A 23,041-nucleotide genomic window follows, 5' to 3' on the forward strand; every position below is an offset into this window, starting at 1 on the left:
TTTCCAATCCTAATACCCTCGTTCAGGGAAATACTCCTCGGTCCGGAAGGAGACACCCATCCCCTCGTAGATCATGGTCTTATAATTCTGACGGCATGGAGGATTTCCGGAGACAATGGCGAATCCCAGGACTTTCGTCAAATGCTTTCAGACTCATCTCTGAATCATGGGCCCCAGGTACTAGGAAGGCATATCGAGTGGCATGGAACAAATGGGTTCACTGGTGTTTTCAACGAGGTTATGATCCCGTTTCAGCTGATTTAGTCCATGCTATTAATTTTCTATCTGAACTTTTTACTTCAGGTCTCTCTTTTAGGACCGTTAATGTCTACAGATCTGCAATTTCTGCAGGACACTGTCTTATTGATGGTCTTTCCATTGGACAGAGCCTACTAACTAAAAAAATGATGAGAAGCATGAGAGTTCTTAACCCTCCAACCTCTAAATATTCCGCACTTTGGGATGTTACACTGGTACTCCAAACCTTATCTTCGTGGGGGAAGAATTCTTCTCTTTCCTTGCAACGTAGCTCTTTTAAACTCACCGTTTTATTATGTCTGGTCTCTATCAGAAGAACCTCTGATGTCAAAGCTTTAGATATCTCTAACAGATCCATTCAACCAGAGGGTGTATGTTTCTATCTTAAGAAAAGAACCCAAACCATGTACTCTTCTATCTTTTACCCCTTCTTTCCACAGAATGAAAGACTCTGCGTGGTTAAATGTCTGAAACAATATGAAAAGAGATCTGTTAATCTGAGAATGAGAGAGACTCAATTATTGATTTCCTATAGATTTCCACATAAGGGAGTTTCATCCCCAACCCTGGCAAGGTGGGTGAAGGGAGTTATGTGTGAAAGCGGTGTGGATACCTCTATCTTTGGAGCTCATTCTATGAGAGGCACTTCAGCTTCTAAAGCCAATTCCTTGGTGGAGGATTACAAGAAATTCTTAAGGCTGCAGATTGGTCTAGTAATAGTATGTTTAAGACTTGTTATTTTAAGCCAATCTCTAATGTGATTAATAATGTTCTTAATGCACTTTGAACATGCATAATATGGCCTCCGTGTAGTGCCATAAAATTTTGATTTTTCACAGCCTGCTGGGCAGAAAATCTGGATTTTATTAAGGACACGGAGGCGAATATTATCCCACCACTGTTTATCTTTTAAAAAAAAAAAAAAAAAAAACACCCTTTTATTTGAACGAATGTTTCGGAAATGTATTCTTCTTCTTCGTTCAGAATAAGAATTTACTTCCCTCTGGACTAGGAGTTGAAAAAATTGTTAGTTGGATTACTGACTTCTACATGTTGAACCTATTTCTTCGCAGCCTGACAAAGAAGGAATATATCTGGTCAGAGAGGGACTAGTCATCTCTTCAGAATGTTCACTAAGTTCTATTCTATTGTTGCTGCTGAGCTGTGGCAATAAAGGAGATTTGCATAATATTAGCCTCCGTGTCCTTAATAAAATCCAGATTTTCTGCCCAGCAGGCTGTGAAAAATCTAAATTTTACTTACTATGTTTGTGATGATAATTGCCTAATGTGATTTATGGGCTAGAGTGATGTGGTGCTAGGAAATGTAATGCATTTAGTATGTTTCACGCACCCTGGGTTGATACCTCTAGAGATGGTTTTACCTGTGGATGTTGATGCTATTGAGATGTTTTCACTCTGTGAGTTACGCCCCTAAATGTGATTTATTCTTAGGAGACAGAGACTAATGTGTTTAGACTAGTGAGGAGATTGCCTACTGTATTTATACTGTTTAGGCCTAAATATGATTGCTGCGTAATGTGCTTTGCCTTTATGCTTGTGTTATACTTCTAAAGGTGCTCATGCTTAGAAGTTTGCTTTGCCTACTATGTTATACTAGTGAGTTTGTGTCCCTGCGTGATCTAGGCCTATGGTTATTAGTATTGCGTAGTGTGTACCTACCTTTAACAGTGGTTACTGGTGGTGTTCTTCAATTGTCAGTTTGTACTACAACTGTTCTAAGTACTAGTACTAACAAGTGCTTGTTCCTGACAGTGGCCCATGTGGCACTGTCCTATGTAAATAATCCCGTGTGAATATGGCCCGTGCCAGTTGGCACAATGTATATTGTGTGATACTATCTGATGTGTTTTTGATAATACAAAAGTTATTTTTATATAACCTTGTGTGGAGTTCCGTTTTTAGTGTGCCTGGGATGTTGTTGCTGTGTGCGTGCGCAAATGCTTTACACATCACCTCCGGGATAAGCCTGTCTGCTTGTGCCAAGCTACCAAGGGGGTGAGCAGGGGTTATCTTGGCGAGTGACTCCCTTGCCCTGACTAGAATGGTGGTTTCTGCCTGGCTTTGGCGCAAGCCTTAGCCAACCAGAAATCCCAGTTCTAACACCGACGATGAGGACCGTAAATGGGAATTGACAGATACGCATCCTTCAGATCTAAACAGACCATCCAGTCCCCTTCCTGAATAAGATCCTGAAGAAGATGGATGCCCTCCATCTTGAAGTGTCGATAAATGACCCAGCCATTAAAGTCCTTGAGGTTGAGCACTAGACTGGAACCACCCCCTTTCTTTTGAACCAGAAAGATGTTTCTGGAGAATCCCTGAGGATGACGGGTGGTCCGCACTATGGCCCCTTTTTCAGAAGAGAGTCTATTTCTGTGGAAATGACAACTTGATATTAAAGGGAAAAGACTAGGGGCAAGGGAGGAAGAGCCTGAATGGGAAAACTGAAGAACTCTATCTTGTAACCCTTCACCGTGTCCAACACCCATGCATCGCTTGAGATCCGCTGCCAATTGGGGAGAAAAAAATTAATTCTGCCCCCTCAACAGAACTTCTGAAGCTGTGATCAAGCTCATCTGCAGCTGAGGAATCGTGATGTTGTCCTTGATTTCCATCATAACGTCCCTTCCTGAACTTGTTGCGGGCTCTGCGAGTGGGATGGAAGGAGGAATTGTTCTTATAACCGGAGTCTTGATAACCTCCATGATGGAACTGAGAACCACGCTGGGTGCCCTGGTTATGTCCGCGGCTGAACGATCGCCCCCTATATCGTCCGGCCCGTCCAAAAAACGGGCGAAAAGCACGTCGAAGGGAGGACTGAGCCTTAACTTGACCGCTGAAAGTGGCAACAAATTTGGTGAATTCTTTGACAAAAGGTTCCCCAAATAATAAACCCTGAGCCAACGGCCAAGACTCAGTAGAGGACAATTCTGCAATTTCGGATCCAATTTCAAAAGAATAGAACGTCTGTTTTCGCAGGACATGGCACAATTGGCGCTACCCAGATGACAGATGGCTCTCTGAGCCCAACCAATCAACTCATCTGTATCAATGGCGGAAGCAGACTCCTTAGCCCGAAAACCCAGCTCCAACATTTTTGTGAGGGGACCAAGCAAGTGTAACAACTTGTCTTGACAAGAACGCCATGCTCTATCAATTCCCTTTTTTGGGATCTTTAGCGTACTTCTTGAGATAAGTCATCATGGAGGGGTCTACCTCAGGAGTGTCCGTCAATTTATTAGCCAATCAGGCCGAGGACATTCAGAACCCAGACGCGACCGCACATCCTTTTAAAAAGGTTGGCTAATAATATTAGCCTAATATGGGATTGGACATAATCCGCTACCTCTGCAGATGAGAGTCAAGAAGACGAATTAGGATGCACAATGTCATTAGGGTCAAAAGTAAGGAGTTGTGGGTGAGTAGGTGCATCACCAAAATGCTCTTTACAAGCAATTTTAGCAGGAGGAGGAGAAACGTCATGGTCTGAAGACGTGTCAGAAGAAGTGTCCCCACCGTCTCGCTGGCGAGAATGTGAAACCGGAATATCTTTGGAGGAATGAACATAGGAATGATCATTAGATAGAGCCTTGGTCAACTTAGCAAAATCTGATTTATGAGGATTCGCAGCCTTTGTAGAGGACGAGGAAGAACGACCAGAAGAAGAAGGTAGTCAGCCCTGTTGTAAAGCATACAAACATTGATGGCGCTTTAAAGGCTCAATAGCGCAGACCAGCGCTGTATTAACTGAATGTTGGACACCCACATCAAGTGCCTCAAACAATTCCTGCTCCATGGACACAGAGGCCCCTTCATCATAGAAATATTCTTTCTCATCATAATATTCATCCATGGTAACACTGAAAGTGTAAATATTGGCCACTGGAGGAAGAGAAACCCGGAAAAAAATGGATTACCACAGGCAGAAATAAGGGGGAGTGGATAAACCCCAGGCAAGCCAACAACACAGACACAAAGGAACTGTGAATATACAAATTAAACGTGGAGGAAGGGCTTGCCAACAACCACTCTAGGCAATGCCTATGCACTATTATACAGCCCAAAGCCATAATTTAGGTCCTTTGGACGTAGGGTAGGGCTGAGACAGGCTTGTGGGCGATAGAGCAAATCCAGTGCTTCTCCTGTGCCTTTGAAATGTGCAATACCGGCAAATACGCCGGAAAAACAAAGAAAATGGCCGCCTGCTCGCAATAGAAAGAGGGCAGCGGGTTAATAGTACGCGTGTCCTCTAGCCCCGCACTCCCGCTCCAAAATCAGAAAACAACGCCGACGCAAAGCGCCCGAGCCAGGGAGGTGAACACACGCCCCCAAAACGAAACCACAAGCGGAGACGACGGAGCGCCGAATCAAAGAAGCACAAAGAGCTACAGATGTCACGCGGCGACAAGAGCAACAAGGCATACAAAGCAATCAAGAATGCAATGGTTAGAAAACACAATAATGTAAGTAATAATGGGAAAGGACTTAACTGGCTAGGCCAGCAGCAAAGAAAGAGGATATGGTATTCTCTTATGGACCTTTTATAGGGGCTTCTCTATGGTTGTTAGGTGATACACAATGTGCTCATGGGTATTGTATGTTTATTTTTCTTTCACTGTAATCTGATTGGCTGCTGAGTTTTTTCTTTGTAAAGAAATAAGAAGCATAATTGGAGCCTCTGGTCCTGACATAGAATTTAAGACCAGCGGCTGCTTTTAATGGAAGTCGAAATGGAAGTGTGTGAAGATTACTGAGACACTGTCGTTCATGTTGTTTTCTTTTTTTGTCATTAAGATGGAATTTCTCTCCAAAATGAGCTGATTAACAAGTATCTCGGAGTAGTTATTTCTCAGATACATTTTATCTCTTCCACCCATAGGTATTCATGGTTATCTGAAAACTGCATTTTCGCGTGAGCACACCACCACAGTGCATCTGCTTATTACTATAACGACTTCCTGTTGCCATTATTCATCATACAGCTTTTTTTTCTAAAACCTTTATGTGTTCATAGTGTGTCAGTGTTTTACAAATATGATTGCACATTGAAAAATGTATTAAAAAGCATTACATCTTTTTTAAACAGACGGCCATCCTGAACTGGCACTGCGCGGGGTGCAGGGTAGTCCGTTATCACCTAGTATGACACCCTTTAATGAAATCTGATATCGATAAATTAATAAGAAAGCAAGGGATGAAAACATTAAGCATGAACCCAATAACAAACTAAGAGGTGGACCCATGATTGAAGGATGGCTCAACTAGACAGGCTTTGTTTTAAGTGTTGCGCCCCGCAGCAGGTCCTGCGAGCAGCAGTCACTGGAACGGAACTACATCTTGTGATTAGAGGGCGGAGCTACGATGGAGTGAGCAGCAAGCTCACGAGCTCCTGTCGGTCGGCCACCATCCGAGGTCATCCGGACGCCCTGAGCAAATCGGGGATCCTACAGTGCAACCTCGCAGCTGCACAAGGTAGTGCTGTACCACGCAGACTTAGAAATCCCGGATGAGAGGCTGAAATCGGCAAAGTTCGGGGAGCCGATCGCAGCCGCGAGGCGAGCAAAGATGGCGGCGCCCAGGGTGGAGCAACACGGCTGGGATGATGGCCAGGACGGAGCTGGGACGGATCAAAGCGGTGGGTGTCCCCCCTTCCTTTGCCAACCGCAAGCCCTGAAATAAGCCCAGAGACACCCCCCCAGCAATCACACCGGAGGGGCAGAGCGGGAGCTGGTGCGGGCTGCACTGCAATCCCGCGCGGCAAGCGCTTCGGAGACAGAGCACCATGAACAGCCAGCTGCAGGAGAGGCAATGCCCCCCCCACGGATGCGCTCGTGGAGAGTGAGCACATCAGAAACGGATGCAGAGGTGACGGCTCCTACCGCGCTCAGTATGGAGGCAACATTGAGGAGATCACCATGCAGCCCCTGCCGAGAAAGGTGAGCCCTGGCTGCGCTGTAGAAAAATGCCATTCTACCCCGGTGATCACCAGGCCCGTCTGATATTACAAAACAAGGGAAGATGCTGAAAAACAAGAGTGAGCCCGGGGTCGTCCCCCTTGTTTAACTATCTTTTTCTGACTTAGTTGCCTCCCGTTCTGCGAACAGCTGCCTTGGCACCTGAGGTCTTCCTTCCCTGATCCCTGGTCTCCAGATCGAACTCCTCAGCCCCAGCTCCTCATGGACGATGAGGCTGTGACTTTGCTGCGGACTGCCTTTCTCCCCCCGGACTTCCTGGCTTTGGCAGCCCTCTTCCTGGACTTTCGGACTTGGACCTTTGCACTCCCCACCATTTTCTTTTCTTTTTATGACTCGCTTCTTCTGCTACCTCTCTCCTCTGCCATTTTAGCGTTCTCTGACCTCTCCCCTCTCTGTCCTAGAGACCTTTCTATTGTCTCTCCTGTTGCCTCTGACACACTCCTCACTGTCTTAATCGTTACTATCTGCTGCCCTCTCTCGTTTGTCTCACTTTCCTGCCCTTCTCTGTCCCTCCCCATGTGCTGTGACTGCATCCCCCCTCCGACTGCATTCCCCCTCCAACCACACTTAATGGAACTCTTAAGAGATAACTCTAATCACTAGTATATGCAGTAGACCGTTGTGCTCTCTACCATTCCTATGTGACTCGAGTATATCCAGTCATATCCCTTCCCTATGTATATAGAGATAACTCTAATCACTAGTATATGCAGTAGTCCGCTGTGCTCTCTACCATTCCTATGTGACTCTTAGAGTATATCCATGTGTATCCCTTCCCTATGTATATAGAGATAACTCTAACCACTAGTATATGCAGTTGTCCGCTGTGCTCTCTAACATTCCTATGTGACTCTTAGAGTATATCCATGTGTATCCCTTCCCTAAGTATATAGAGATAACTCTAATCACTAGTATATGCTGTGCTCTCCACCATTCCTATGTGACTCTTAGAGTATATCCAGTCATATCCCCTCCCTATGTATATAGAGATAACTCTAATCACTAGTATATGCAGTAGTCTGCTGTGCTCTCTACCATTCCTATGTGACTCTTAGAGTATATCCAGTCATATCCCTTCCCTGTGTATATAGAGATAACTCTAATCACTAGTATATGCAGTAGACCATTGTGCTCTCTACCATTCCTATGTGACCCTTAGAGTATATCCAGTCATATCCCTTCCCTATGTATATAGAGATAACTCTAATCACTAGTATATGCAGTAGTCCGCTGTGCTCTCTACCATTCCTATGTGACTCTTAGAGTATATCCATGTGTATCCCTTCCCTATGTATATAGAGATAACTCTAACCACTAGTGTATGCAGTAGTCCGCTGTGCTCTCTAACATAGTTACTCTTAGATTATATCCATGTGTATCCCTTCCCTATGTATATAGAGATAACTCTAACCACTAGTATATGCAGTAGTCCGCTGTGCTCTCTAACATTCCTATGTTACTCTTAGATTATATCCATGTGTATCCCTTCCCTATGTATATAGAGATAACTCTAATCACTAGTATATGCAGTAGACCTTTGTACTATCTACCATGCCTATGGGACTCTTAGAGTATATCCATTTGTATCTCCTCCTTGTTTGACTTTACATCTTGTACATTTGCAATTTCTTTCTGTTTGTATCCTTTATGTAACGCATGTAATCCTAAATTCTTATGTTTTTCAACTGGTTCTTATGTAAAGCGCTCTTACACCTTCGGGTAAAGTTCGCGCTATATAAAATCGCATAAATAAAATGAAAAAAAATAAAATAAAAAAAAATAATAAATCTTTCAGCACTGTGGAAAGGCATCTGGGCAGGGTCTTTCCACCCTTTTCCCTACCCCCGCCTTTTCTCGTCTCGCCCGTTCTCCAGCGCGCAGGCGCACGCCGAAGAGTGCAAATCCGGGAGCGCGCGAGCGTCCCTTCTGTCTACCGCTGGTGCGCGCGCTGCTGAAGTCTTCACGTTTGTCCCGGCTGCTGCTAGTGATGTAATCGTGCCACCTGCACCTTTAACGCTCAGAACAGAGGAGCCGGGGGTGGCGCGTGGTACCCGAGCGTGCAGTCAGAAGGCCGGTTCCGAGATTTTCACGGGGCCGGAGAGAAGCCCTCGCAGGTAAGTGAGGCTGCGACGCCTGCGGTGGGAGCACTGAATGAGACGCCCAGAATCGTGCTGAGTAATGGAATAGCCGGTGGTGTGAGGCTGCACACCGGCGTCCCAGCTCAGTGCGCCTGCGTGCTCGTCTCTACAGGGTTGCTGGCTCAGTACTTGGGAGGTGGGCGTGAGAGGAGAATCAATGCTCTGCATCTCCGATGGAAGAGAGGCACACTGACAGCATCGCCTAACAAGGAAAATCCCCCATACCACACATAACTAGCCATAAAATCCAGATACTAAATCAAACACGCATTCTGCACAGCTGAACCAGCTAGTGGGGATTTTAGAATTAATCATGCCACTCCTTACGTACAACGTATACAACGAGGTTGATTTTTGTCAGATTAAGAGATATAATTATTTTAAGTGAAAATAATTCTTGTATCTAGTAAGGTCTTTCTATTTTAATGCAGTTCTATAGAGTATAAAAAGAGGAACAGGTGCTGCTTCGTTAAGAGATTGTTGCGAAATGGAGTGGTCTAAAGCCTGAGTCATTATTTTCAAGGACAGATGACGTCCAAATTCTGATAAGTTGTGTCTGCTGCAAATGCATTTTGGGAACAAAGCTACCAAACCTTTCCAGACATGTTGACGCAGCATAGCTGAATCTATTTTAGGATTCATTGGACAGAATCACTCCTTTTTTCCAATGAAAATATTTTTACCAAGTGCTGAAAGTCCCATTTTCACATCGATCTCGTGAAAACTAGTCACTGTTCTCAGGCAGGACATTTATCTAACCACAAAAAAAACCATTCAATCAGTGATCGATGTAGAAACTCCAATGCTACCACTATCAGACGTGAATTTAAAGAATAAATATGGAGGCTACTTGAAAATGCTACCACCCACCTAAGACATGCTAGTCTAAAACAAATGACATCTGAGAACAGCAGACGTTAATAGAGTGCTTGAAACAACATATTAAGTCCCTCTGTTTCTGAAGTGTCAGGTGTCATTTTGACCTTGAAGTAAGTGATAAAACCAGATTACTTTATTATTTTTTCCTCAACATTTTTATACTTGTGCCTGTTGTAAAATATAAATTAATTCTTACTATTCCTCAACTGCCATAAAAAACACGTAAATCAACCTTTTAGAACTGTTTTAAAGACAGCGGTGATCGCTAAGAGCGATAATTGTATCATTGCAGAGCATTACAACTGCATTACGTCTACAACAGAAACACATAGAATAACTTTGTGTAGGAAAGTTACTACTGTAACTTTTGATTCACTTTTAACACATATTCTTTTGGTGCTAATTCGTGGCAGAATGAGTCAAAAGAAAGATGATAAGACTCGATAGAGAAAAGATAGTTAATTGCATAACAGTAGATCACTAGACGCGATTTTTTTATTTTTATTTATTTATTTATTTCTTTATTTCGGCCAACGGCCATAAAAGACACACATATATACATTCATTAGCTCATATATTAGAATTAAATACGTGCATCAAATCATTTAAGACAATAATTTCAATAATACATCGCAAAATTAATTTTCACCAGTTAAATCAAGAACATCATTTCATTCAGCGAGGGAGTACAATTTTTAGCAGCAAGGTTCACTGTTTAAAATCAATCATCTTCAAAGCACCTGTCCCAATTTCTTTCGGACAATAAAAACTGAGTGAAGAAACCTACTGATACTAAATACAATGAACTGTGCAGTATTTGTTTTTAGGATCCTGTATGCTGTAGAACATGATCTGGTTCCTAAAAGAACACACATAGGTTTGAGCCATCTTTTTCGAGCTTTCAGGTATGCTTTGCATATAAACAACATATGGACCTCATTCTCCTTACATAAATCTGAACACATAGGGCATCTCTCATTTGTACTCTTAGGACAATCCAGTTTTTTATTTTTCAGAATAGTCAGTAGTTCCTGACAAAATATTTATATGGACAATACACAATAAAGAATATTCACTCAGTGAAAACATATATGATGGTAACCTGAACTTCTATTTTGCATTCTACTCTGAAAATTAGAGAAAGGCTGTCAACTGATTTCACGGACCAAATGACGCACAAGTTCCTTCTTCAGTCTTATGCTCTTGCCTACAGAACACTTTGCAGAAAATGAACAGGGCAAACTGATTTAACTTCAATGTAGCCCCATTACTCACATTTGAAAAGTTGGCAAGAATCTGTTTATTTATTGCATCATCAGGAAACGATTATGTAAAATGTATATCCTACAGTTTTTTGCCTTTTTACATATGTACACATATACACTAATCTGAGTTAAGTGATGTGTATGAACCAATGCATGAAATCTGCTAGCCAACCACATTGATTTTACACAAGGAAGCGCTGTTCCTGAGTGCTGCTGCCCGACCTTTCTGCCACGCCTCGCGGCCCCCGCTTCGCGGGAGCCGCTCGTAGGCAAGGACTTCTCTTGGAGAAATAATTTTCTGCTTCCCTACACGTGCATTGTGCACCAACGCGTCCTTTGGAGTTTGTCAGCTTGCTAACAAGGGTAGAGGCGGGACTGCGAGGACCAGCGTTCCGAGCGGCGCGGATCGGCCGCAGCTGGTCCTCTTCCCGCCCCCTCCTCCTCCTCTTAAAATCTCCGTGGAGTGAGTGAGCCCTGTGAGCCTTTACACAAGGAAGCGCTGTTCCTGAGTGCTGCTGCCCGACCTTTCTGCCACGCCTCGCGGCCCCCGCTTCGCGGGAGCCGCTCGTAGGCAAGGACTTCTCTTGGAGAAATAATTTTCTGCTTCCCTACACGTGCATTGTGCACCAACGCGTCCTTTGGAGTTTGTCAGCTTGCTAACAAGGGTAGAGGCGGGACTGCGAGGACCAGCGTTCCGAGCGGCGCGGATCGGCCGCAGCTGGTCCTCTTCCCGCCCCCTCCTCCTCCTCTTAAAATCTCCGTGGAGTGAGTGAGCCCTGTGAGCCTTTACACAAGGAAGCGCTGTTCCTGAGTGCTGCTGCCCGACCTTTCTGCCACGCCTCGTGGCCCCCGCTTCGCGGGTGCCGCTCGTAGGCAAGGACTTCTCTTGGAGAAATAATTTTCTGCTTCCCTACACGTGCATTGTGCACCAACGCGACCTTTGGAGTTTGTCAGCTTGCTAACAAGGGTAGAGGCGGGACTGCGAGGACCAGCGTTCCAAGCGGCGCGGATCGGCCGCAGCTGGTCCTCTTCCCGCCCCCTCCTCCTCCTCTTAAAATCTCCGTGGAGTGAGTGAGCCCTGTGAGCCTTTACACAAGGAAGCGCTGTTCCTGAGTGCTGCTGCCCGACCTTTCTGCCACGCCTCGCGGCCCCCGCTTCGCGGGAGCCGCTCGTAGGCAAGGACTTCTCTTGGAGAAATAATGTTCTGCTTCCCTACACGTGCATTGTGCACCAACGCGTCCTTTGGAGTTTGTCAGCTTGCTAACAAGGGTAGAGGCGGGACTGCGAGGACCAGCGTTCCGAGCGGCGCGGATCGGCCGCAGCTGGTCCTCTTCCCGCCCCCTCCTCCTCCTCTTAAAATCTCCGTGGAGTGAGTGAGCCCTGTGAGCCTTTACACAAGGAAGCGCTGTTCCTGAGTGCTGCTGCCCGACCTTTCTGCCACGCCTCGCGGCCCCCGCTTCGCGGGTGCCGCTCGTAGGCAAGGACTTCTCTTGGAGAAATAATTTTCTGTTTCCCTACACGTGCATTGTGCACCAACGCGTCCTTTGGAGTTTGTCAGCTTGCTAACAAGGGTAGAGGCGGGACTGCGAGGACCAGCGTTCCGAGCGGCGCGGATCGGCCGCAGCTGGTCCTCTTCCCGCCCCCTCCTCCTGTCCTGCCTTCATAACTTGCGTGGGCAACGCGCACGCGGGACGCGCGCGGGGCAAAGGCCGGGGCGAAGACCGGGCAAAGAGCGGGCCGTTTAAGGCCGTTCAAGGACGGCAGAGGACGGCCCAGGCCCTGACCCCCTGTATCATCGCCCTGCAACCATTACCAAGGTACTGTCATCTCATTGCTTACATTCATAAGGCCCCATTTGGCATCTGGTCCTGTCGTGCAGATGTCAACTATGCGCCACAAAACTAGAAGTTGCACTAAAAAAGCCATGGGGGTAACCCAAGTGACTGGCCCTATTGACCTTTTTATCTCACGGGTAAATGAGACTATTGATAAGAGCATTGTTTTGTTGGAGAAAAGAGTCTCCTTGGACCTTATGCATGCCAAGCGTTCTTCCCTGGGCTCCCTTGCAAATGCAAACTCGCCTTCTCACCAATCCCTGACCAACTGTTCCCTACCTCTACCCTTGTCCACCACTGGCACAGTTACGGTGCCGAGTGCTGTTGACTTGTCGGTCACTCGTTCGGACACGGATCCGTCCTTTGTGGACCTGGAGGCGACCCCAGATCTAGTAGCCTGCCAGACACCAGAGGAGATGGAGCCGGGTCTAGATGAGTTGACTGCTAAGTCGACTCGCTCCGTACCTAGTGACTCTATGGGCAAGGTTGCCAATATATCATCAAAGGCTGTGCCTAAAACTAAGCCCAAGGAAAAACCTAAAACCAAAACTAGAAACCACAATTTGGTATCACCGACTCCACACCTGGCATCAGGTATCCCCTGCTGGGTCGAAAATATGGTTACAGACCTTAAGCAGGACCTTGAGTCTACAATAGCTGCCCAAATAAAACCTTTGATCTCTAAACTTGACAGGCTCACGTCGCTTATCAACACGAAATGGCCCAATAAGATGAACGAGCCTGGGTCTGTCCAGTTACAAGGGTCTAAAGAATCACTCCCTAACCCCCAACTGTCTGTTAAGCTCCCTAAAAATGCACCCAATAAGGCGAAAACACCCTCAACTACCAAGGACCCACCTGTATCACACCTGTCCCGTTCAGGGAACAATTCCGCCCAACCTCCACTTCTCTTCACCCCAAAGGTGGTGAGTGATACCTTAACCCTGCAGCAACCAGCAGCTGGTAACAAATCCACCATCTCCCAAGCGAAGGATTCCACAGGGAAACCTACGAATCCCTCAGTGTCTAACCCCACAGATGACTCAGAAGCCCCCAAGTCCAAGCAGGCACGCTACAAATCAATCAGCCTGCCCCCAGAAGTCTCTCCTTTTGTGGTTGTGCTGACTGCCGTTCCCCCGCTAAAGGAGGGCGTCAAAGAGTCATTTGTGGAGCTAAGAAACAAATGCGCCCAGTGGCTCCAATTACACAGACCCCTACCCAATAATGTGAGCGGGGAAATTCTCACTGTGCGTAGAGGGGACTGGGTGGGTAGGAGCAAGAAAACAATACCAGGGGATGTCATTACAGTTAATTTTAGGGATATAGGGGCAGTGAGTTACATCTGTAATGCACCCAATAGTGGCCCTGCCACCCAAATTAACCCACTCCCCTTGTCTTATTTCCTCCCTAGCCAGTCAAGACTAAATTCTCTTCGGCCTTCTTTTGCAAATAATAGAGGGTCTGTATATCCCCTGCAGCATGCCACCAAACACTGGCATCAGCCACTAAATTTTCCATCCCTATTTTCGCAACACGCTGGCTTCCAGTGGCGACAACCCTTCCACCCCCCACCACCCTTATATCAACCGGCTCAGCAGTGGCAGCAATTCCATCAGCCTCAACTATCTGCTAACAACCAATGGCAACAGCCATGGCAGGATCTGCCATCTTCCTATGACCCTTCATACTCACAGTTTGCTCACCCAAATAGGTACTGTGTATTGGACAAGGTAGATTGACTCGCCCCTATGGGAGGTTTAGATAACCACTCCCCTTCTATCACTAATGACTTGGAGGATGTATTGACAACTACATCCTTCTCCACCTGTCCTGTCGCGTCATCACCTACACTGCATCCCAATATACCCATTAGCGACAGTGTAGTTCTACTTAATCCACAAACATCTGACACTTTACATGGTGACCTAATAGACGGTGAGCTTAAAATCCTTAGCTGGAATCTCGCAGGGATTTCTAGGAAATTAGGCCTCCCGGAGTGGAATGCCTTGGTTGACGCCCACAAGATCTGTATATTCCAAGAGACATGGGCTATGGAACCACTGCACCGTGTTGGGTTTGCTACTTTCTTTACACCAGCCGTAAAACCCAAGGCAGGGAAGGGGCGGCCATCAGGGGGGCTTATTATCTGGGTAAGCGTTCTGCTTAACTGCCGGATATCTACAAAGAAGGCAGGTACCCCAGATATTCTTGGTCTCTCCTTATCTGGCCCACGTGGGGGAATATCTATTGATCTCTACAATGTTTATGTTAGAGGTACCAAAAATGGGTGCATTTCACCAACAGTGACGGAGCTCGAGACCCAACTGGGGGTGAATAGTGGCCTTGGTCACACTATAATAGCAGGGGACTTCAACTGTACATATGAACCACTCCCCCTAGAAGGGATACCTGACCTAGGTGAAGAGGATAGCAGGTGGGGTATTCCTACCCTTTCTATCCCACCTATCAAGCGCTGGACTCGCAGTGCAATACACCTAAATGCACTCACCTTTGAGTTCGGATTAAGAGCAGCAAACGGACGCACGCGTTCGGATCTGCTGGGTGCCCCTACCTTCAACAGAGTTGGTCACTCTACAAGAATTGACTATATTTTGTTGGATATGGGACTATGGAGCTCGGTAGTTGATATGGTTGTTACTCCCACTATAGAGAGTGATCACAATTCACTTTCTTTAACTCTAAAAAATCCTTGGTTCCCTGAAGCGTCGTCAGCCCCACTGACCTGTCCACAGGAAATTACTGTCTCGTCCTGCGGCAGGCGCCTTAAGTGGAGCAAGATTATATGTAACACTGATAAACTATCCACTATAAATGAAGTGGTCAAGGGCACGCAGGATGAAATTGGCACCATTGATCTAACCAAGGCAGCAGATAAGGTTACTACTATCTTTGAAGCAGCCATGAAAACCATAGGGGACCTTTTTTGGGTGCAAGGGTTTGTTGGGAAACCTAAACCCACATCCAAACCTAAAGGCAGGCATGATTGGTACTCGGCAGCGGCAGCCTGCAGGAAGGCCAAATCATGCTTAATAGAGGCAGTTAAAGGGAAGTCCCTTCAAACAATCCAAACAGCCAGAAGTAAACACAAAAAAACCCTGTGCCTAGCTAAAAGGGAGTGGGATGACGCCTATTGGCTAACCCTCAAGGAAGCAAGTATGAAAAAAGACTCCAAATGCTTCTGGGATACTATAAGGGCACGCAATAGACCAGATAGTGACCTTATAACGTGCAATATCCCGGGTCAGGCGTGGGAGGCTCACTTTTCCAAACTTTATTCTTGCCACAAAGGACCTAATGATGGAGGGCTTGCTTTGTCTTCTCCTTATATAAATTATCTACTTCTCCCCAGTGACCCTGACTTTACATTAAAGGAAGTGGAATATGCTATAAACTCTATTATTCCACAAAAAGCTGCTGGACCAGATGGCATCCCGGGGGACCTGTTAAAATCTGATAGTACTAAATGGGGGAAATTGATCCACTCCCTCCTCGTTGCCATCTGTAGGGGTGCCCCCATTCCTTTATCATGGAAGGGGGCGGAGGTGGTCCCCATTCATAAGAAAGGTCCAAGGGATGATCCATCTAACTACAGGCCGATCAGCTTGCTTGATATCAGCCAAAAAGTGGTCGGTAAAGTTCTCTTACTCAGAATCCTCAACTGGGTAGAAGAAAACAAAATCCTCACCGACTTCCAGGCTGGTTTCAGGGTAGGCACTGGAACGATTGAGCAAGCATTTAGGCTCATGATGGTATACTGGAAGGTCGTAGTTATAGGCAAGGGCAGTCTTTATCTCGCATTTATCGATCTAAAGACTGCCTTTGACCTTGTCCCTAGGGACTTGTTGTGGAAGGTTTTGGCTGACATGGGGCTGCCACAGTACTTATTGTCCCTTCTGGTTAGGTTACATCAGGACAGCTTTGCCCAAGTTAGGTGGGGCCCTGGAGGGGAGAAAACGGGCAGTATTCCAGTCGAGAGAGGGGTCCGCCAGGGATGCGTTCTGGCTCCCACCCTTTTATCTCTGTACATCAATGGGGTGGTCGAGCATCTTCTTAAATCTCCATCTGACGAACCATCCCTGGCGGGTGAACGTATACCAACCCTCCTCTTCGCGGACGATACGCTTTTAATCTCCAAAACCCCTATGGGACTCCAGCGACTCTTGGACAATTTCCAATCATTCTGTACCGACCGAGGCCTGGTAATAAACACCAACAAAACAAAGTACCTCGTCCTCAATCCTCCAAAACAACACGTGCGTTCCCCTACCCTAAACACCGAATTCTTGGAAAGGGTAAAAGTGTTCGATTACCTTGGGATACGCCTTTCAGACAGAATGGATTGGTCGCCCCACTTGGACAAAATGCTGCTGAACCACAAAAGGATCTCCGGTGCCCTTTTAAGAGAGCAACGCTCCAGTTCAACAAAACCAATAGGAACAGTTCTTGAGATCTATGCAGCCAAAGGTGTCAGCTCTGCCCTTTATGGTGCGGAACTTTGGGGCTTTTCATCTATCGAAGCCCTGCAAAAATCTGAGAACAATTTTTGCAGACAACTAATGTCCCTTCCACAAAGTACCCCACTACTCCCTTTATTTATGGACCTTGGCTGCACCCAGATTGGCGAAATTGCGACATTCCGTCCACTACTATTATGGGCCCGCATTTGGCGCGTAGAAGAACTTAGCGGATACGCCAGAGGTCTTAAAGAAATTATGGCATCCCCGAATTGGCATAAAATCAAGTGGTTAAAAGACATGCAAATTCTACTGACCAATTTGGGTTTACATGAATCTTGGGCAAGTAGAACCTCACCCCCTAAGCAAACGCTCAAAAAGCTCTACCGGGACTGGATTTGCTCCCAAAGACATTTCAGCACGTCTCTTGGCAAATTAACTGAGGCCTTCTTGCTGTTTAAAGACTGCCCCAGGCGGGAACCCTATCTGGACATAATTGAGAAACCCTTCGCCCGGGCCTTGTATTTTAGATTCAGAACGGGTACTCTGCCATTGAACACTTTTACTAAGAAATGGAAAACCTGTATCGGTAATACCGACTTATGCCCATCGTGCCTTGCCAACCCAGAGACTTTGGCGCATTTTTTGTTTGTTTGCAAAGAATATGCTGATCCTAGAAGGGCGTGGCTGAAAAACCTATGCTGACAGCTGGGTACCAGGAGCCATGATGTGGCAATCAGGATACTTGTTTCGGACACTTATGTACCCTATGCCTGTGCCCTAACCACATTTTTATCTTGGGCTTGGGCTATCCGAGCCAAAAAGCTAAAACAACCTGTTTAATTCTGTTTTTTAACTTTCCTCTTCTTTTATGTATTGCTGACCCAAAAAGTTCTGAAATTATCGCTTGGTCCAAAGATATAGAATTCTTCTTTTTATTATATATTTATTGTTCTGCTTTTATGGTAAATAATTCTTATCGAAATAAAGCTTTTTGACTTTGACTTTGACTTTGACTTTGAATTTAATCAGTTGTATATTGCTTATGCTAGAGGCCCTGTGCTGTGAACGTGAAGCTTCCAATCTCAAGCAGTCTTTGATATGTAAGCACTTTCTCCTACTAACCTGCAGAGCTGCATGAAGATGCGAGTTACAAAGTTATTGTAATTTAGGGAAAAAAACAACAGAAGGAAAGCAAAATGTCTATGGGGAATTTTAATTTAGGATAAAAAATATAACAGACGATAAGAGAGAGCAAAGGGAGAGTTTTCAGTTCAAACCAATGCTGCCAGTATTTCTACCAGTGGAGACGGAGAGGCGCATTGTTATTTAAAAAAATCTAAATATTTGAACTCTGGTCCATTTATTTACTTGTATTTACGTGTTTTTGTTTCATGTCAGTTTTCCACTTATATTTGTTTATGTCATCCTGTATTCACTTTGGAATGCGCCTACAAAATGATACGGATAGTTGCATAAAAGGCTTTTTATCTTTTTTTTTTTTTTTTTTTACTTTAGCCACATTGCGCAGCTTTGCGGATTCTCTGCAGGGTGACTAAAAAACATTGGCAAAGCCCATAGTTCACAAAGGCGAGACCTATTGGCTTTGCCAATGCTTATGTTTGAATGTAATGATCTTGGTCAGTATGGTGAAGGAAAAGCTGGCAAAGAAATAATAATTTTGGGCTATTCTTAATATTTCCATTTTAAATTTGGATATCACTAGAGGTACTTGAAGTGCTGCTGGGTTTCAGTGTAGGTGTTTTTATTGGTCTTTGGGTCTTATGGTTCATTATGACTGTCTAGCTAAATCCTGTGCACACATACATAATAAAACAAGTAAATACAAGTGTTGACGTAAGCAATATGTACAGAGTTCTTGAGTATTGCTGAATGTTCTTTATTGTGGTGAAAACGCAACCAGCCGACATGTGTTTGGTCAGGGAAAAGTAGTCCCACTACTCTTCAGGGCTGTAGGAAGTTGCGTGAACTCGGTAAAGTCCCAAGGCCGGTGATAATTTTAACCCGGCTGGGCACGCTTATTGCAAAGTAGGAATTCAAAGCAGAAAAAATTGAAGCGTCTGTAAAGATTCTTAGTGATGCATTGTATGCGGAAAGCCAGGGATAATTCCAACCCGGCCGTCCTAATGCGTGTTCAGGGATAGATTGTGAGTCAATATTGGTAATCTTTGTTTAAAATACCACAATCAACAGGTGCAGCGAGTTGGGGATAAGTTAAGTCCAATCTTGAAATCGATTATAATGTTGTGAGGTGCTTGAATCCAATGTATGAGGTCTGTGTCAAAATGAAGGTATAGTCGGGGCATAACGTGTGCGTGTTGCCCATGTACTTAGGTGGAAGTCAATTCACGCGTCCTTGCGGCACCGATTCTGTCGTAGGTGTGTACCTTCATTTTTGACTCGTAATCTAGTTGTGGGACTACTTTTCCCTGACGAAACACGTGTCAGCTGGTTGCGTTTTCACCACAATAAAGAACATTCAGCAATACTCAAGAACTCTGTACATATTGCTTACGTCAACACTTGTATTTACTTGTTTTATTATGTATGTGTGCACAGAATTCAGCTATACAGTTTTGCTGTTGGGCCTTCCCTACACACATTGAGGGGTTATAAGGGTCTCCCGACCCTGGTCAGGACCATACCCTCTGGTTTACCCTGACGCACAGAACGAAAATTTGCTGAGCGCTTAGACTTCCTACGCACTAAAACCCTCATCTTAGTTGTCTTCCTTATGACTGTCTACTTTGGTTCTGTGCCTCTTTGATGTATTTGATCTGATCTAAAGCGACTTTTTTTACATTCTTTATGACCTTGTGATAACCTCTCCTGCGGATTATGCATCGGGTGTTTTTCGACTGTAACATAATGTGAGCCCCTGTCGTTCTAAGTTACTGCTCAGTCTTTTTAGGCCTCTTTTGTATATCTTTTAGGTCAGCCGCTCGCTGTTGTCCTACTTGGGGCGGAAATTGGTTTACATGTTCGATATCTTTTCATTTCGACACTTTTTTGTTTGTAAATTAGCTATGTTCAGATGAAGATTTTATAGACAGGTCTCTTAGCTTTGCTGAGGCTCTTATGTATGTTGGGCCTAATTCATGAAAAAGAATGAATCTGAACTCGTAAAAGTAAACCCCTACATTCAGTGCAGATTTTTACAAATCACGAATATTGCAGGAGTACACCTGGAAACCTGCACCAGGCAGAACTTTACTATAATCCTACATTGTCGCATAACAGCTACCTCTGGTTTCAATTCTTGCTGTAAATAATTCTAGCTCAGAATTACAAACAGGAGGACTGAAGCTTGTTGTTTTTCTCCACAGGTAACATTTTACCCTGTGGAAAAATACCTTCCTTAACACCCTAACCAAATCTGGGGATGATCTATTCTCCTTCCCATCTTGGAAGTGGAGTTACTACTGTCATAGGTTGTAGTAAATCTCTAACCGTTTCCAGGGTGGGAAAGCACTCAATGGGATTATCTGCAGGATAATCACACCTTCTACCCAACTCTTGTGTCAGATTTACTTTTGCAGTTTTCTGTGCACTCGTTGGCGACAAATCTGAAGTATTAACATTATTTATCCGTGCCAGGAATCCTTTTGTGAATCCTCGACGGTCATAAATGGAAGTACGTTTACAGCTTGAACTACCTTTAGAATTTGTCCCATTTTGTCAAAATCGGGCATGCTTATTTTGTTTGTGTCTCATTGGATGTGGTCTGGTTTGAACAGTGTATGGCTCAGCATGTTAGCTTGGAAGATGATTATTGAGTGGACTGTCAAGAATGAAGGTTGCATCCTCGAGAACAAACTCCATGATGAGTACGAGTGATTTCTCGCATTCATCAAGGTTGTCGACGATTTCTTCTCCGCTGTGTGCCCAAGTGGTGTCAGTTCTCTTTCTGCATCCGAGGCCATAAGGCTGATCACCGAAAACAGTGATTTGTGCTGAGGATATGGTTGGTTGGAAGTCATTCGTAAAGTTGTTAATAAACATGTGGGTCTACCCATGGCTTATTCAAATGGCGTGGGTTGATGGTTTCAGTGGACAGGGAAGTGTTGAGGCAGTAGTTGAGTTGGTAGGAAATAATTCATGTACGCCACTGGTTTTGCCAGCTTGGTTACCTCGCCTTTCATGGCTTTGAAGGTAATGAGCTTGACTTTTTGTGGTACAAGAGGACGAAAAGTGCGGAGAGTCATACATGCTAATCCCTTATATACAGCAGTAGCCACTGGTGAGCATGTAGTGTAACATGTCTTATTGATAGGAGAAGTTTTGGTCATACTTGGTGCTATTTTCTGAAAAAACAGGATTGGCTGAGTTTGTTTTCATTAAATATGATCAGCTGACAACTCTCAGCAGACTTTGTAATTTCTTGATAGTCCTGGTTTTACTTTTTTTTTTTTAAGGCGCTACTGAAGAGCCACAATTCTCCCGTTTATTAACAATTGATGTTCAATGTTACCAGGATAAAAAGTACCACATAAAAAAAAACAATTGTGTCTTGCCGAAGTGTACCTCTATTAAGCTAACTCTTATTTCATTTTTTTCGTTGTTAGCTCTCAAGACCACATGGGTACCTTTCTCAGGCAGTTACAGAACAACTGAAGGTTATCCTTTCATTACAGGCAAGAACAATATAATTACATTTTTCTGGGGGAAAGATGCATGGATGTTTGGTAATCACGGGAGCGAAAGAAATATGCACTGTTTTTTATTCACTTTAACTACATTTTACAGTGAGCAAAAGTGTAAGCAGCTTTTGATAAAAACATAGCTATATATATATATATATATATATATATATATATATATATATATATATATATCTATATCATTATCCGAGTGTTGTGTTCAACTGTTATTTAGACTAGTAACGTGCACGAGGGAGTGCATGATCTGCAAACTTTCCCTCCGTATGCACCCTTCCATACTACTATTATGAAGAGAGAGCCCAAACCTTTGAGGCGGGTAAGCTCAGGAACTACAGCACCAATCACAACACTCAATACAGCATTGGAAAGGACAGTTGCAGCAGATGGACATAGGCTATACAGCTGCCCACCATATACATTACAAGGGTAAAAGAACCTTAGGGGCAAAGTAGTCCCTTGTGGGAGTTGTGTTGTGGGCGTGTGCACACAGCGATGGCCGCGGCATTCACGAAAACCAACCCTTCACAGTACTCCCTTGTGGGGCGTGTGCGGTGTGCTAGGGGCGTGGCCAAACAGCGATGGGCGCTGCATTCACGCGGCATTACTGCAGAATGGGGCGCGGCAATCCTTAAAAAAAAACAAAACCTTCACAGTACTCCCTTTTGGCCGTGTGCGTTGTGTTACACACGCTCACACCTTCACATATTGCTCCGGTGCTCAGGCGGGGGCACAGGCGACTCAGCGTAGCAGCGGACATCACACACTTACCAATTTGCAGTGCCCTGAACTACAGCGGAAATACACGCTCACGCCTTAACATATTACTCCGGTGCTCAGGCGGGGGCTGAGGCGAGTCAGCGTACCAGTGGGGATCACACACTTCGCATTTACCACTGCCCTGAACTACAACGGACGGACATGCTCGTGGATGGAGACGCCACACGCTTTAACATATTGCTCAGGCGGGGCTTAAGGCGAGTCATCCTAGCAGCGGAGATTAAAAACATTTAACAGAGTGCTATTTCACACACTCGCAGCGTCGCGTGCATGCTGTCACGCACTAAACTCTCAGTGTAAAGGACTTAACACCTGCCACACATCGCCCACGACGCTGTCGGGGACTGGCACACCAACGGACTACACAGCACCCACAAGCTCCACACGTTACCGCTGAGGAGGCACATATCACAAAGCCGGTTCCTAACAATGCCTGCACAAGCGGACGCACATGTTGCACAGCAATGGACAAACACCGTTACCGTATATACACAACTTAACTAAACAGGTAAGAGGCGACGTGCAAGCTCATTGTAAAATGTCGAAAGCCAATTTATTCTCCGTCCACATTCAAATGAAACAAAAAATGTTGTATACTGTGAAATTTTACAATAAAGTTCGCTTGCCTACAACAACCTTTGCACACATTCTACTTCATCACCGGACAACGTCGGGACGGGCTGCTAGTGCCTAATAAATGAAGAACGCCTCTTGGCAGGAAAATAAATCGGTGA

At 45.1% G+C, this 23,041-nt stretch overlaps 1 protein-coding gene across 3 annotated transcripts in view; it reads left to right on the plus strand.

Moving 5' to 3' along the window:
- Positions 1–8,132: 8,132 nt before the first annotated feature.
- RAB9B (RAB9B, member RAS oncogene family) overlaps positions 8,133–23,041 on the plus strand; it is a 51,594-nt gene continuing 36,685 nt past the window's right edge. For 2 of the 3 annotated variants that reach the window (XR_013610637.1, XM_078688395.1), the window contains exons 1-2: positions 8,133–8,370; positions 21,435–21,503. The gene's annotated coding sequence lies outside the window, so the exon portion shown is untranslated. The remainder of the gene's footprint in view (positions 8,371–21,434; positions 21,504–23,041) is intronic. The other variant, XM_078688396.1, reaches the window with a different exon arrangement.

The sequence above is a fragment of the Lissotriton helveticus genome, chromosome 4_1, assembly GCF_964261635.1.
Source record: "Lissotriton helveticus chromosome 4_1, aLisHel1.1, whole genome shotgun sequence".
Taxonomy (NCBI): Eukaryota; Metazoa; Chordata; class Amphibia; order Caudata; family Salamandridae; genus Lissotriton; species Lissotriton helveticus.